Genomic DNA, 16,996 nt, shown 5'->3' with positions numbered 1-16,996 from the left:
AATTAATTGTTCAACCATTAATGGTTTACCTAGGCATGATTGATTTTTTTTATTACTATTATTAGGCCTGATAAGGCATTAGCACATTTTATTTTCTGCAAGGGCTAGTTTAGACTTCTGCAGAGGATTATATATCTACTGCCAGTCTAAACACAGGTGATTAACAAATTAAACTTCTAATCATTTTTGCATTATTGAAAACTAACAGGAATGGTTAATGAACTGGATGTTAGCTTTCCATAGAGTTTTAGACAGGTTTTAATTTCAGAAGTTATTATGGTAATGGCACTGCTGTGTGTTGCTTAAGCATCTTTGTATCAAAATCTAAAGTGGTGAGTTTTTGTGATAGGGAAACATAAATAATTTAAATTGCCGTAAAATAGTTTTATATGTATGGTTTCAACAGCCTGGAAATAATCATGATCATAAAGATCACGTAAAGAATTCAGTAATCATTTTTTATTCCCCACCAAATTTTACGTAGATCTTTATAAAAGCGGTTTGGGTAAAGTCACTCTAGGCCAATGTTTTCAGGGATTTTTGCATGTGTCACAAGGGCTAGAGCTAAAGGATAATTTTTTCACTTATTCATATTGTCCTATTATCCCTTAATTCCTCTGGGGTTACCTCCTATGTTTTTTAATTTGATAAGCACTTAGTAATAACACTAAGAGTTTCACCAGCCAATTAAACTTTATCAAGCAGATCTTTTCTACTAGTAAAACAATTGCTATTACTTTATACTATTTTGGTTACTCATTTGTGTTTTTCTACTATGAGAGTTTTTTATTTCATACTCCTTTTATGGTATTATTCAGTACCATAAATAATTGTGATATAATGTAAAAGAGTCTAATTAAGCTCATGCTCTCCTATTATCAAACTCTAAGACAGGAAAGAAAACTCAGTGTTTTAGATTCTGAACTTACTTTCAAGGATAAAGAAGTTTTATTATACACTAATCGGCAGCATTCTAAGAAGGTTCAGTGGAAAGGTTGCTCCAACTATCATGTGATCATTAAAACCCACCATAACAGAACTTCTAATGCTCTTGTAGATGTTAATGAAGATAAATTCAAAAGCATGTTGGAAAATTGATTAATAGCTTTTCAATAGGATTTGCTTTATAGTTTTCAAATGATGGGTCTTTAGGAGGATTATTGCTTATAAAAGACTAAGTGCTTAATTGTGCGAACTAGAACATATACATAACAGCTGAAATATTGATCACTTTATCTCTATATTTTACAGATATAAGTACTAATATTATTAGTGAATTTTCTTAGACATTAAATAGCATATTCTTAAATGTGACGGAATAACATTGACAACTTTCTTGCGTGTTTGGAAGATAATGGCAACATGTAAGAGGAATGTAAACAATACAATTCCCTTCTGTTTTGGATTCCAGAAGTATACTGTATATAAACTTTCAAAACTGTTTTTTGGGGGAAGGGGCATGGGTTAGAAAAAATGAGTTCTTCTTGCTAAATGATAAATGTCAGTATTTTCCATCTCTTGAGTAGAGTTTATTGGTGGCAGTCATTCATGGTTCTGCTTCATGCTGCAGTTTTACATGGATTTCAATGAAAACAATTCCTTGGAATTTTGCAGCTTATGGAAAATTTAGTGAAACTTTGTGGATTTTAGAACTTTGCATAGTTTTAGTCTATGTCAATTTATTTTTGCTTCTGGATTTATTATTTATCCCAGGACCCAGATGAACAGATTGAATATATTTTTCACTACAATATTAATGTTCTTGTGCATATTTAGATTCTGAATTGAATGTTAAGCATGAGAGGACTTTTTGACTTTGCAATTTTAGTATCATTGTCCATAACATTCATTGGTTTTTTTCTGGTCCTTCTTTTTAAATTACTTTGTACCTTTCCATTTGTGTTTCTCCTATATGGCTTTCCCCACCTCCACCTCATGGTGGATTAATATGACACTCACCTCCTCTTGGGATCTGAGCGTTTAACAATTCACCTTCCATCGGAGAAGCAAATTCTATTCCTTTTCACAGAGGGCCTAGTTATTTAATATTCATGCTATTTTTAATAATAAAACATGTAGTTCTTTTGCACTTGAGGCTTAAACAAATGAATAGCATCCATTTAATTGTTATATCTGCTGACCATGCATCTAAGTCCTTAAACTCCATTCGTGTTGTTAATATCTAGAGAGAGAGAATGCGTAACGAGAGGATGTCACCAAGGCAAAGACATCCTTTTTTAAAATCCCACTGTGATACTTAGTCTTTCAAATGAGGCAGGCAGCGTTATTTTGTTGGCTAAAATACCTCCATTGAGGGTAGGTATTTTTAGGTCGTGTATCTGTGTATGTTTTTTGTCTAATCAAAAAATAATCTCAACCAGACATTTAGCAGGGCATAGGGATTAGAGGCTATCTGAAAAGCCTCTTACTCTTTTTGTTAAGAGGGAATATAGTGTTTTACAGATTTTGTTTTACATTTCAATCAGTCTAGGGGAAGGAGTATGTCACCTGATGGAAAACAAGGCCTGCAGATGACCCAATGAGGTGTAACTTTAAATTCCTTCTTTAACCAAGGCATTTGCATTTGCTGCTATGTAGCACACGTGTTTTAATGCAATTTCAATGTCAGAGAACCTCCACGCTTCTTTCTGGATGTGCTGGTCTTAGGCTATTGGCCAGGGACATTTGCGAGAGGAAAACCATCAATGTTTCTACCAGATACCTATTGGAGACACTCTGCTTAAGTGCCGTTTTGCAGCTAGGTGTGGACACATGGTCTGAGTTGCAGGAATAATTACTCAATAAAAATGCATTAGGGATTTGACTTAACGTCTGTTAAGGAAAAAAAGACAACCTCACTCTCCACCACGTTTTGACACAATTTCAGTAAGAAATCAGACCAGTGACTATTTAGGGGTTTCTTTTCTTCTTTACACATACACACAAAAAGAGCTACAAACCATTTTAACAGCTTTCCTGGGGAAAAGATTTCCCTCTTTTAAAGCCTGCACAGATGAGAAAATTTTTCTTGTCTTCCTTTGTTCCTTTCACATAGTTTACATTGGCTTTTGACCTGAGAATACAGAAAGAAGCTATTGTGTATTATGTCCTGTAATTCATTATTCACCTGGCTCTTTCTATCAGTATAGTAAATATTTATTGTTATTTTCCTCTTTGAAGTTTCTGTTATTATTATTATTTGGTATGGATTAGCACAGATAGAGATGAAACCAGAGAATTTAAATGGGTTTAACCCAGCAAAGGGATTGCCTCATATAAAATTACGAGGCTCAACAGCAGTAAAGTAAATTTGTAAGTGCTCTGAATAGAGGGCTGTTAGGCATGTGATAATATAAAGAGATGACATTGCCAAGAACTATTTATGAGAAGCTTAATTTTTTCACTCTGATAATTCTTGACCAATAATTACCAGCCTCTAATTATCTATTTTAGTTAGAAAGAAATTTCGATCACTACAGAGGTTGGCATTGCAACTAGCGCATAAATCCCCAAAGAGACAAATGTGTTCCAAACAGCCACAAACAACTGTCTCATGAAACATAGTGAGCAAATTGCGAGTGGCTGGTGGTAGACAACCAGTAATACACTCACCATCGAAGGCCAGTCAGCTTGACAAAGAAATGATCAAAGGGGAGAAATACCATTGTCCTTGGAATTGATTGCTACAGTCATGGACTTTGGAGGGCAAGTGGTCAGGATGTAGCTATGGTCATTTCCTGCCCTCCCTTTCAAAATTCTTGGATGGAGAATATGAAGGGAATAGGTACAAGCCATTCCCTAAGAATTATTTTTAAAAACCAACTTAGAAATTATTATTTAATAAATTTTATTTTTTCATATTTTTTCGTCTGTTGTAATGTTCATGTGTTATAATGGCAAAATTGTATCTAAGGTGGCAGAGCACCCTGTTTTGTGAAAAAAATAGGAAAATCCAGAAATAGCCACTGATAAACCTGTCCCAGATGGATCAAGGGTGATGCTTAGAGCATTTTAGGAAAGCAAATGTATTTATCTCTTAGGAAAGCAAATCTAAAATTTGGGACCGTAAATGACAGCTAATATGAAAACACTGGTGCAAAGATATTGACTATTTTTATCCAGGTCTCTAATACTCAGTGTTCTATAGATATAATTTTTAAAAGACCATGAAAAGATTCAAGTCTTCTTCAGTACACGTGGGAAGATATGTACCCTGTGTGTTATGTTACACGTGATATACATTGCTGATGGCATGACGAAAAGAATGCATAAATCAGTTTTGTACAGTGTGGTGAAATTTTTGTCTGTTCTCGTGGCAAGTGACATTCATATGTTCTGCAATTTCTTTGATACCCAAGGTCACAAATGGCATTCTTTTCCTTCCATTTCTTTAGTGGATGGTGTGCTATGTGACTAATCTTCATTATAGTTTTGTGACATTCAGTATCACCCCTGAAACATTTCAGCTTGAGTGCTCTTGCTTTAGAATACACTAAAACCAATATTTTGAGGTCTATAGTGGTTTGGGATTTTATATGTCTTAAGGGGAAATATCCAAAGATATGGATCTCTGCATAGGGAGATAAAGGGCTGTGTTGCCCTTTAAACTCTCAGTTTTCGTTGCCTGTTTTTTAAAAAAAATGAATAGAAATGAATCTACAACAATGCATATGTATGTGGGGGTGTGTATTGGTGTGTACCTGCGCTATCCTGCGAAGCTCAAAGTCGTTAGGTGCTTTGGAGTTAACGTTAATTCTAAACGAGAAGACTATTGAAGTTTTTTTTAAGTCATCTTCATTTGATTGCTTGCAAAACTCAGGGAATTAAGAAAGAAGCATTTGGTGTTAAATATGATGAAATGCTGGCTTATTTCATCAAGAGCTGGATTAAAAAAGATGAAATCTGGGCAGTTTAATGGTAACAGAAAGCTACCCTCATGTGGGCAATGCTGGCTTATTTGAAAAGCCCATAAAGGGTTTCTACATGGACCATACAAAAGGGATACTTTCTCTTTAATAGCCATCTGTACAGGAGAGATGAGAAGTGGGCCAGGTCATCTCTCCTCAGCTGTCATGGTATTAACGTAGGTAATGGAGCAAGCTCGGCGTTCTGCTGGGTGTTGTTTTTCATAGACGTTCATCGATTTACACAGATAATTCTATTTATTTCTTAGAGTTGGTCCAAGTGAACCAGGCAGAATAACAAACACCAAAGCATTTCAAATGACTTTATCTTTGCTTGTAACGTAACTTTTGTCTAAAAAATGGTGTCACACCTACTGTGCAGATGGCTGCATGATTTGTAAACCAGCCAAAACATTTAAACAAATGTGTGATCTGGGGATAGATTAAATAAAGGATAAAATGGAGTGTGGGCCACAAATTCTAATAATCAGATGATTTTAAGTTGTGTGCAGTGTGGAGCGATGGTCACAGTGATAGCAGGGAACGCTTGCCAATGACAGCAAGGTGCCTTATAGATCTCAGGATGGAGCCTGTGGCCTGGTAGGCCTCAGTTTGAGAACCACACATTTGCTGTACAGCTGGCAGCTCTGTATGGGGACATCAGATAAAACTTATGTAAAATGAAGTGTTATTGCTTAGTATGAAATTGTTCAGAGAGGGAATTTGCAGACAGTAACTGAAAACAGAATTCATCGTACCAATGAAGCAGCCTGTAAATATGAAGAGGGTTTAATTATCTGCGCAATTTAACAAAAATTCAAGATGTATTCAGAAAGGACATACACAGGCATAAATAGAACATAGCTATGCTGTTTACTGAGCGCAAAGTGGGACCACAGGAACTTATCAAGGCTTTTCCATGATCAGCCTTCCTAAAAACAAAGACAATTTAAAGAAAAAGAAAAGGAAAAGACCTTTTTTTTTTTTTTATTTTAACATCTTATTGGAATAAAACTCAGTTTTCAAGAGCTCATTTTGGTTATTTGGATTCTTATTTCTTAAGCAACTTTTAAAGAAAATCTTTGAGCCTGTCTCTTAATTTCAGTGTTAAGCGATTAAAAGACAGATCAGGGTGTTTATCCTTGTTTTGGGTTTTAACCTGCGTCTAGCAGCTTTGATTTACAAGAGTAAATAATACAGGCAGTTAGTGGAGTTTCTAATTTACAAGCCCCTAAGATGGCCTCTTAGACATTTTTGTGATGTTAATTTTCTGTGAGACTGAAGGTTCTGACTGAGCCCACAGACAGATTGAAGATGCAGTTTCTTGTTACTTTTTAGAACACACTGCCCTTAAAGAGGGCTCAGAAGCCTGTTGCTCTGGAGCAGAATTACTGGGTGCCAGCCTTCCTTCCTAGGCTCCGTACAGAGATGCCGGGAAGAGAGTCTGTGCCAGATGGATATTCCATGTGACTGGCTGACACAGTGGCGGGGCTTCTGGCTGTCGTTTTGTCCTCACCTCTGACTTGCTGTAGAATATGCCACAAGTGTATCCGTTTTTCATTCACTGTTTGAAATGTTTATTATCAAATGTGAGTATCTGTTTCTGAATGAAGTTTACAAAACATTTTTGAACAGAGGGCACTGAAAGTCATCAGCAATAGGTAAAAAGATCGATTCCTACATACACACACACCCACCCATACACGCATACACATCGTGACCTATTTCCACAGGATCAGTTCAGACACAAAAAGAAAAGGTCTCTCATGACCTATTTCCATAGGTTATTTCCTAGTTTCGGGGCCATTAATAGCAGTAAACAAAGGAAAGGGAGCCAATATGGAGAGTGGGTGTCGAACTTCAGCTGCTCATATTGTTGCATTTGGTGAGCTGATGGGGTTTCATAGGTCACCTTTAGAATTATGCCTATGACAGCAGTAGCTACCTGCCAAGATTGCAAGGTATCTCACAGCTCTCAGGATGGCGCCTGTGGCCCGGTAGGCCTCAGTTGGAGGGGTACACATTTGCTGTACAGCTGGCAGCTCTGTATGGGGCAGCCGTGTGGGCTGTTAGGGAGCTGGAAAGGAGACAAGCATGAAATTTCTTCTAACCCCAACTCTGTTTTTCTGTACTGTTGGCTGCTTCTCAGTTCCTTGACAAAAAAACCAATCAGGCACCCTTTAATCCGCCTGTGATTACCACTGGTATAAAAAGAGAAGCATAATGAGGAAAAATGCCTCGTTTTGTTGCCTTCAAAAGCCAACAAATTGGAGTTAACTTGACAGGAAGTGGCTTAATAATTAGATTATTTATTTATTCCTGACACATATCCCCCTGTTACTAGTCTCAGGAGACCCTGTAGATGGTACGATTTTCAAGCTGCCATTACTTCGCTGTCTTCTGTGAACAAAGAAGCTACTGTCTATCAGTCAATTAAATGCACTCTTTAAGCAGAGGCTGCGAAGTCCTCAATGGAGAGAGCCCTGGGACGTTGTGGCTGATGATTCCTTTCTCTGTACTGTACATCACACTCTCAACTACAGTCCCCACAGAGATGGAATAAAGTCATGCATTAAAATATCACTTGTTGATTTGTTTGCTAATGAAGAGCCATTGAAATGTTTGTGTATTTCTACAGCAAAATTGTTGATAAAAGGGCCTACTTGCCTGCGTATCTTAGCTCATCTGCTGTGAGTGCTTATCTAAGAATTACTAAAAATAAAGTCAACAAACAACAGAACAACAACAACAAAAACCTCTGAGATAATAGGAGTTTTCTTAGTCTTTTAATCAAATTAAGTGAATAAAGCCAGCAAAAATGGAGAGATGGTGTCATTTCAATCCCTTGCTTACATTGCCTTAATCCAAACACTATTTTCTGTGACATAAAAATGTAAGTCTTTTTCAGAGTATCTGGGAGCTATACCTTTTAAGTATGAGAAGATATTAGAATTCCTTTGTAAGAGTAACGTAGTTAGAAATTTTATTTTCTTTTAGATGAGTGGCATTTCTGTAGCAATTTCTCTAACGGTGGATATGAGCAGAAGTTTTTCTAGAGAGCTTAGTGGGGGCTTTTACAAGCAAATATAATATCTGCTGTATCAGACGCAATCTCACAGCCGTATGGATTGTACAGAAATGTGACTTTCTTCTCTCTATATTCCTCTTCCTGTTTTCTTCCTCCTTTTTCCTTTGCTTAGCATTACTTTATTTCCATCGAAGTGGTGGTTAATTTCCAACCACCACTTAGTCAAGGTTTTTATCCCTTAATATATTCATCAACGTCTTACTACTTACTGTTTACTAGGTACAAAGTGTGCCTTTCCTGGACTTCTCTGGCTCCCATTAATTGGTTTTATATTTTAAGAGTACATCTGTTGTTAGGTTGGCGGTCTAGAGGTCTCCCTAGGCTGGAAGACTCACATAATGTTATGACAGCTCTCTGATGAAATATTTAGCTATGGCTCTGCCATTTAAAGGGATAAATTTGGAATTTAAAACAACGCCACTACACATTGAAAAGTGTCCCCTCTTCTTCCCATCAGACTTTGTAAAAAAAATAATCAAGGCTTTAACTATAGTTTTCGTGATTACCTGACAACAGGCTGTAAAGAATTAATTCAAGCCATCGTCAGATGGCCATATTCCTTATTTCTACCCTGTTATTCCAAGTCATTTTGTTAGAAAAAGCTTAGGTACTTGGAGGTGTTCTATAATAGAAAATGCATTAGAAACCCTTTCATTAATTGGTGATTAATATATTTCAGGATTAGTTTAAGCAGGGCCCTACCTCCTGCCCAGTCAAGTATGTTCTGGTTAATATCCAATTATCTGCACCTTCATAGTTATTATGTCTTAATATTTCGGATATGATAACCAGAAACTTGAGAGTAATGCTAATGAGCAGCATAGAGCAAGAATTAACCAATGACATACTCAATGATCCTTGGTGAGGAAAGAATCTCTTTTTTCCTCTTAACACATTGCTTCAGAATCTTCTGGGCACTGACTGAAAAGTAAGATTTTCAACAGCAGGCAAGAATCAGAAAATTAATGGTTTTCTCTTTTAGACAATAGTAACCTGAATGTGCAGTGTCAAAGTTCACCTAAAAATATTGTTTAGGTTCATTTTATGGAGAATAAGAATAGGAAACGGCTGGTTTATATTTTCCAAACAGGAAACATCATATTCTTTATCTTTTCCTTTTAACAAAGCCACAAGTTGTTACCTCTTCAGAGAATGTTTTAATTCAAGTTAATTTGAAATGCCTTTAATATTTCACTAAAGAAACAGTTTTCTCCACTACCTTTTATCCTCTTTCTTCCCGAATTTATCCCTATGCTGTATACATGTTACACCTCTATTTAATGTTTTTCCAGGTAATTTCACTTTTGAACACTCTGACTTGCCTCCCCAGCAGTGCCTGCTTCAAACCACGTAGCTTTAAATAGTGCACTTCGCACATTACCCCTTTCTATGCTGTATTGTAATGAAGCCACATCAGTAAATTGCAGTGAAGGGTGATTGGTGCATGGGGATGACTACTACACCTTGGGGTCCATTTGCACCAGATTATTCCTTTTATTGTTATTATTACTTCCCATCTTCTTGACTCTCTTGCTGCCGGACTTGCTGTTGGCCACTGGTGCAACACAGAGGGGGTCTTAAGGAACATTGCAGACATCATTTTTTTTTTCTCTCAGGCATATACCAATCACCGTTCAGTTCCAGACCCAGATATCCTGGGGGGCTTTGTGGGTCTTTATAAATGCTTCTTTACTCTGTTGATTTTGTAATGTTCCTCATCTTCTTAGAAGAACAAGTTTACTGTGTATGAAAGCGACCCATTTCTTTTCAAACATTTTGTGTAGATGTTATAAATTTATAGTCAGCATGGTCAACTGATTTCTCCCCTCCCCAAAGAGGTTTCATAATTTACAAAGGGGACTTCGGTGGGATTACGGAAAAGGAAAGATTTAAGGAAAAGATCTGTATTTTCAATATCTTCTCGGGTTTCCTTAAAACATAGATAAAGTCATTATGAATATTGTATATATTAGCGGGGTCTCTTTACAAAATAGCCTATTTCCTGCCCCCAACTAACTACTGTCACCCAATAACTAAGAAAAATAGTGTAGATTTAAGTCAGAGAAACTGTGTTCATATTGAACAGAATTATGAACAAGATTTTAGCCTGGGGATAATTACTTGTGAATTTTCGGTGACTGTTAATCCCTTTGTTGTCATAATTTGAGTACCTGTGTCCATTTGCTTTTCCAAATTGTTAGTGCAGCTGTTGTTCTGTTTTTCTTTTTCTGAGGCTGGGCTACTGTGCAGCATTCAAACTAAAATCTAGAATTAGAGCTGACACACCTTCAATTGAACTATCAAGTCTTTTAAAACTGCTTGGCCAGTGACGCCAGCCCCACGTTATTCGACCATACATACTTCCGATTGTGGGCCAAAGAGCATTGATTTTTAGCTGTCATTTCTACTGCACATACTGTAGAATTGAAATTTAAACCTTAATCCACTCAGTACTGCAATTAATTTTTAATGTGCAGTAATACTAATTGAAATAGCCTGAATTTAGTAAGTCACCACAAGACGTTTTCAAAAGCAAGAGTCTCCACTGAGAACTAGGAGGACGGAGAACCATTTGTTACAGTGTTTACAGGATAGATGCTCGCTCTGCAGGCCTCCAGTGGAAAGGGAGTTTTCTTTAAATTAGACTATAGTATATCTCCTTGTGAATTGGGATATCTTTGCAGAGAGAATACCTACTTTCTACAGGAACAGGCTAAACATTTTCTGATTAATTTTTTTTGAAAAAACATTGTTTTAGTTAAAAATATCTTATAGTTTATGCAAAAACATTATATTAACCATTTTTATTTAAAAAAAAAAGCAATTAAGAATAGTTGCAAATTAAGTCACCTGCCAACAATGTCATGGTCAAAAGCAACAGTCTCACTTGGTAATCTCATTATCTGATATATATCGCTATCTCTGGACTTAGTGAAGACATGTACTTTATCAGCTGCCTGTGAATTTGTTGCCTTGTTTTGGTACATGTAAATTCCTGTGAACAAAAATGCACCCTACTTTTTTTTTATTTCTAACTGTGTTCCTTTAGCTTTTGCATATTCTTTCAAAATGGCCTTTTAAATGTTTCGTGAGGTGGTTTTTTTTTTTTTTTCTATCCAGAGTAAAGCACATTCTGCACAGCAAAACCAAACAGGTTCCCAGTCATTTCTACGCTAAAAAGGTTCTCTAACCACATTTATCTACTAGTAAATGAGGACTTTTTAAAATGCATCAGTTCTACTGATGAATGGGCTTGCAGAGTGTTCAGAATGAGCACCAGCATTAAGTTTAAAAAAAAAGGCGAGCACCGTATATCATGCTTTCATGGCTCTCACATTATAGTATTTAATAAGCCGATAGTGCTGTTAAATATTTAGTAAAGGTTCCCTCATAACCCTGCCGTCTAGTCAAATGGGATTTGAAGACGTTTTTCAGCACATAAGTAAAAATGATGTTAGAGAACTTGAAGGAGTTGTAGCGTGGCATATTTTCTAAATGAAGTGTGGGCTAACATGGTACAAATGAATTCAGCAGATTCACACCTACAAAATACCTAAATCAATTCACACTCTTTGGATTAAGAGTTCAAACTGACTTTCATTTTGTCACTGTTAAGTCAAAATGCTGTTGAGGTTATTTACGTAGAGTACTAAAATGACATTATAGCATGTCGAAAAGAAAAAGGAAGATTTTATATTGTGATTGTTTTAAGCCATCCCAGCATCAGCTTTATAATAGCCATTTTCTCTTTTTCACTGATTAGAGGGAAGAGAAGAAAAAGAGATGAGGGAAAATCAATTTATAGTCCATTCAGAGCATATTATCAAATCAAATTGGGGTATAGTAAGTTAAATCCTTACAGCGTCTATTTGGGGTCTATGGCAAATATTGAATATTAGATATTTTTGTACACACTGATATGATGCAGAATGGATCCTCTTTATCAATTCTTCTTAGAATATTTGATAGTTACTATTCAAATAACAATAATTGTTCCTTTAATCTGGAATGAAAATTTGTCTTTTAGGGTCCTTATGTGAACATAGTGCCAGTTAATAGGATGCTGACATCATTACTGTCATCATGTTGGTGGGTTAGAATTCACATTTAAACCCTTCAGTGCTTAATAGTCTTAGTTTAGAAGGTGTAAAGATAAAGCCAGGTAGTTTGTTCAGATTGGTATGTAATGTGTTTGGTTTTTCTAGGATCCTGTTTGCTCGATTCTAATTTTCATCCTGTTTTATATGCAGCCAGTGACCACAGTATTCATTCAAACTGCACAGAGACACATCTCATCTGTAAAACACGGCTTACTGATCTTATTTGCGATTTGTATTCTTCTAAGAAGAGACATAGGATTCATATGATTGGGAGGAAATACATTTTGTTTTGAAATTACGTGTATCACTTGTATGTTCACATCAAGAATTTCATAATAAAGAATGGATAAAGGTGATAGCTTTAGGCATACATGAACCAGAAGGGAAGGAAAGTAATATGGAGTTCATATATAGGTGTATTTAATATGCAGTGCTTGATGTATGTTGGCCCTGGGTTACAAGAGTAGAAAATCCCATTTTCCAGCTTGTTTCAAATGTAGTAAAAATGCTGCTTCAGTTGCTTTATGCTACTCACATTGGGAAAGGTGCTTATACTGTGATAATTATCATCAAGGAATATTAATGCGTTCAGCATTTGTAACCCAAAAACTCATTATAGCTTAAGCTGTGCATCATCTGTGAAGAGAGAACTTTGCCAGAATTTGCTCTTCACAGGGGTTGCCTCCTGCTTGCTACAGAGTGGTCAGAGTCCTGCAAGAGGTCACTTAGGCTATTTTTGAAAGCTGAAGTTTTGCAATTTTTGAATCACTACCTTCTGTCTAAAGAGCTAATCGTTCTTGCCTCAAAATGTCCTCCTTCTAATTGAATGCATAGTGAAGTGCAAACAATAATAATAAGAATAAACAAATAAGAGGTAGCTGTGGCTCGTTATGTGGGAATCTAAGAGGGTCGGCACATATATTCCATATCAAGATAACTGAAGCATTGGTCTCGTTTCTTCTGTCTTTGAGCAAAGGGATTCATTTACACCAGTTTCCTTAATGCAGGTGCCCTTGGGTTTCAGATAGAAATGCTCCACTGGGGTTCCCCTTCACAGCCCTCTGGCTGGAAATTGTGTAAATAAGACTGCAGGGTCAGCCTTCCTTTTTCGGCAGCAGTGTCCTTAATTAGTCTATGACAGTCTTTCACATGAGCCTGCACTGTTTCTGGGATCATTCCTCACACATCTGAGACATCTCTCTGATGCATAGATAGATATTTTTGTGTGTTTATTTAAATCATTCCCTGGGGGGATATTGACATGATGGGAATGGGAATCTCTGGGTGTGTCCAGAATCCTATAACTTAATCTGATCAAAAGATCTGGTTAGGCAGCTCCATTATAAATTATGAGTGGTTAGTTTCATAAGAACAATGTGACCTCACCTGAGGTGGGCAGCTTGCTGAAAAGGAGCTGTGTGCCTGTGATATTTTTTGTGTGATTAAATCCCATTATTTTTCTCCCACGGATCCATTGCCTGTCATTTCCCATAAGTAACATTGCTCCGTGCTGCATGTGATAGTTTGTGTTAGGCCAGGCAGAGAGCGCTAATACTCAGTTCTATCAGGCTGTCTGGCTTTGCAGGACTGCTGTGTTTCTGAGGTCAGATTGTGAACCTGGCCTTGCTCATGGGAGGACGAGAAAAATATGTTTCATAACTTCCCATAGACCTACACGAAGGGTAAGAAAGAAAACCATGAAGCCCATAGGCTCAGTTTAGATGAGCTGTAAGGCTGGAATTCATCAAGCAGGAAAGCTTACTGTTGTTTAGGAAGCTTCCTGACCATGAGGGGTCACTGCCATGGGTGCTGAGTGGGTCAAAGCTAAGGGCTTGAGGGGACAGAGTAATCATTCAAATAGCCCAGCAGGCACAAACACAGAAGCTGATAATCTGGAGTAAACTTGCTGAAATAGGAATTTACTTACCTGTTAAAATCACTTACAAGAAGGAATATTGATAGAATGAGTACCCTGAATTCAGTAATTCACGATAGATATTGTAGGCTTATTCCACTGAAAGCAATTTGTCTTTTTGTTTTCTTTCTTTCTTTTTTTTTTTTTTGAATGAAACAGAACCTTTATTTTATGCAATGGAGCACTAATGCCACAAAATAGATGAATATCCTGAAACAGAGACATATTCTCAATAGTTTGGGGCTGGAATGCTGACAGTATACTTGAGAGATGCAGTGGTGGGGAATCTTCTGTGAGGATGTAAACTTAATAATCTTTATGAATTTTGAGTAACTCATAACTCCACTTCCTCACCAAAAGAAGCATTATGAAAAGATTGCTTCTAAATCCTTCAGACAGTCTCTGCTCTGGTGATAGATGCCATCCTTTTTACCTCGAGGCGCTGGAAATGAATGTGTTTTTTTGCGAGAGATAAAAATGTATACCTTAGAAAGAGCAAATTGCATTTTCATGTTTAAGTTCACTATTTGCACTTGATGTGGTGAGCACCAAATGTGAAGAATTGCTTGTGACATTATTTCTGTGTCTCCTGCATCCTAGGATCCTTGCATTATTATGCTGAAGTGCCCCATCGCATGGGATAAATGTGATGTTAAAATCTGGAAATAGTATAAGGTTGCATTCTATGTCCAGGCTGTTTTAGATAACTGGAACTCCTTTAATTATTGAAACAGTAAGTTTGTATGCAAGTATGTGTGTCTTTTGGCAAAAAATTATTATCTTTGGTCCAAGTGTTATGGGTTTGTTTAGAGGCAAAAAATTTAAAAAGTGTTTTCATTTCTAAATAAAAAGGTAATTTTACTTTTCTTTAAAAGTCTGCTTTATATAATCTATATCTTGAACCATCGCTTGTTGTTTTATGAACTAAAATTTAAAGTACATTCATTTCAAAGGTCTTAAAATATAAGACTAATTTCTGAATTCTAATTCAGATTTTGTCTCAGTAATTATGGTTTTCTAATTTTTTAGTAGCCTTTCTTTAAAATAAATTTTTGTAGTTTTCTTTTTTTATTTAAGTGTGTGTTTGTATGTATGTGTGTACACAGCCCACATCCCTTTATGTAGACATGTACTTGCTGCCAACCTTTTCCACCAAAGACTGACTGGTGCACCACTCCCTGTCTTGTGTTTAACATGTTTCCAACAGCTTAGAGAGATGGTATAAAAGTGAGATGAAAACCATGGAGCTTATATTGGAGTCTGATGTTTGAAAGAGAGATATTGGAAAAGGATGTTTTTTGGCTTGGCTCCCTTTTTAGATGTAATTGCTGCTTCATTAGGACTTGGAAGAGTTTCCTGTGGTTAAATTTAATCAAATGGCTCAGAATAACAAACTTGTACAGTCAAAATTCCAGGACAGTTCTGTACATGAAATATGATTTTCCTAAATTTAAAACACACACACACGCATATAAGCGCACACACACACACACACACACATACATATAAGCACACACACACATCACTACCACCAGGGCTAACTGGTTTGTAAGATGTTGTGTGGTGCTATCTCAAACCTAATTCCTTTTCCTATTGGTAGCGGATTGATAAATGATCATGTGTAGAAGTATAAATCATAAGACATACATTTCAAAGGGTCTGGGGTTTGTTTGTTTTGGGTAGCAACCACAACTTGAGCAAACGTGTCTTGAGCGCACTAAATATAGCACTTGAATAGATATCAATTATTTATTCTTCGAGCTGTGATATGAGGTTGTTATTATTCCCACTATACAGATGAGGAAATTGAGGTTTGAGCAACTGGCACCACCACGTAGGGCTAGTGTGCATAGTAGAAGGAGACAAATTCACACTCTCTCAACGCCCTCTACACCACTTTCGGCAGTGTAATAGTAATCTCTTTCCACGTTCACAGGTTGTTCAATTTGTGAACCTGTACTGAGATGTTCTTAGCTAGTGCTTTGCTGTCATTGCATGAAAGCCTGATGCTGACGCCATTTTCTAGGCAACAAAACTTGTCCTTGGTGTAGATAAAATTTAATATTTCCTTTAAAAGCAGTAAGTAAGGATTTAGCCTAGTTATTCTCTTCTGCTTCCTTAAATCAAACTTACTTTGAAAAGGTTGAGTATGTCTCTGCTTCAGAATTCTTTGGAAATTGTGGGAAATAGACAATGAAGTGATGAAAGTATGTAAGTTCAGTGTAAATAGATGTGAATATAGGACTTGGTTTTACATAAACACTAACAAGAATGTGCAGCATAGGCATGCTCATCATTCTGCAGAATAGCAAGTAGTTATATTCCTATCTTTCTGAAAGGTGAGTGGATAGATATAAATAACAATAACTTTGCTCTGAATGTTTAGAATCCAGAATCACACACCCAACAGTGTATGAAAACCCACGTGCCGCAGACGTATCCTAATAGCACGTGTGTTGTCTAATTCTTGTCAGATATGGGAAGTAGCTTGGAAAACCCCAGCATTTCTAGAAGCCTCTTTCTGTAGGTGTATATACATGAATCCACTACAAGAAGATTGTGCATGGAGTAATACAGTTATTGCTCATTCTTTTAAACATGCAAAAGGCATTTACATAACTATATGCAGCTTGACAATACAATTTATGATGTTTATCACTCTTGATTTTTTTAATGGGTTTTTGAACCTACAATATAATTTATTAGATGCCAAAATGTGTTATTAGGTAGAGGAAGAGTAATGAAGAAGGACTATCTTTATGTTAATACTTTTGTGCATTTTATATATACTACTACCTTAGGCAAAAGGAATCGAAGCATGCTCTAAATCTCAGTCACAAAATGAGCGAAATTGTGCAGGTTTCCTCCCAAAATCCAGGAGGAACAATGGCCAGTAAAATGAAAGTGCCATCTGGGTCTCTATGAGGTCATTGCCAACTCTTCATTGGTGCTGGTAGAAAGCTTAAAATTATGATGATGCATCCTTGTT

General features: G+C 36.6%; 1 protein-coding gene across 8 annotated transcripts in view; it reads left to right on the top strand.

Moving 5' to 3' along the window:
- ZNF521 (zinc finger protein 521) overlaps window positions 1–16,996 on the top strand; it is a 273,513-nt gene that overhangs the window by 145,255 nt on the left and 111,262 nt on the right. The window lies entirely within an intron of this gene.

The sequence above is a fragment of the Equus caballus genome, chromosome 8 (genome assembly GCF_041296265.1).
Source record: "Equus caballus isolate H_3958 breed thoroughbred chromosome 8, TB-T2T, whole genome shotgun sequence".
NCBI classification, from domain to species: domain Eukaryota; kingdom Metazoa; phylum Chordata; class Mammalia; order Perissodactyla; family Equidae; genus Equus; species Equus caballus.
Note: the sequence above shows the minus strand (reverse complement) of the source record. Positions and strands in the feature narration are given on the sequence as shown.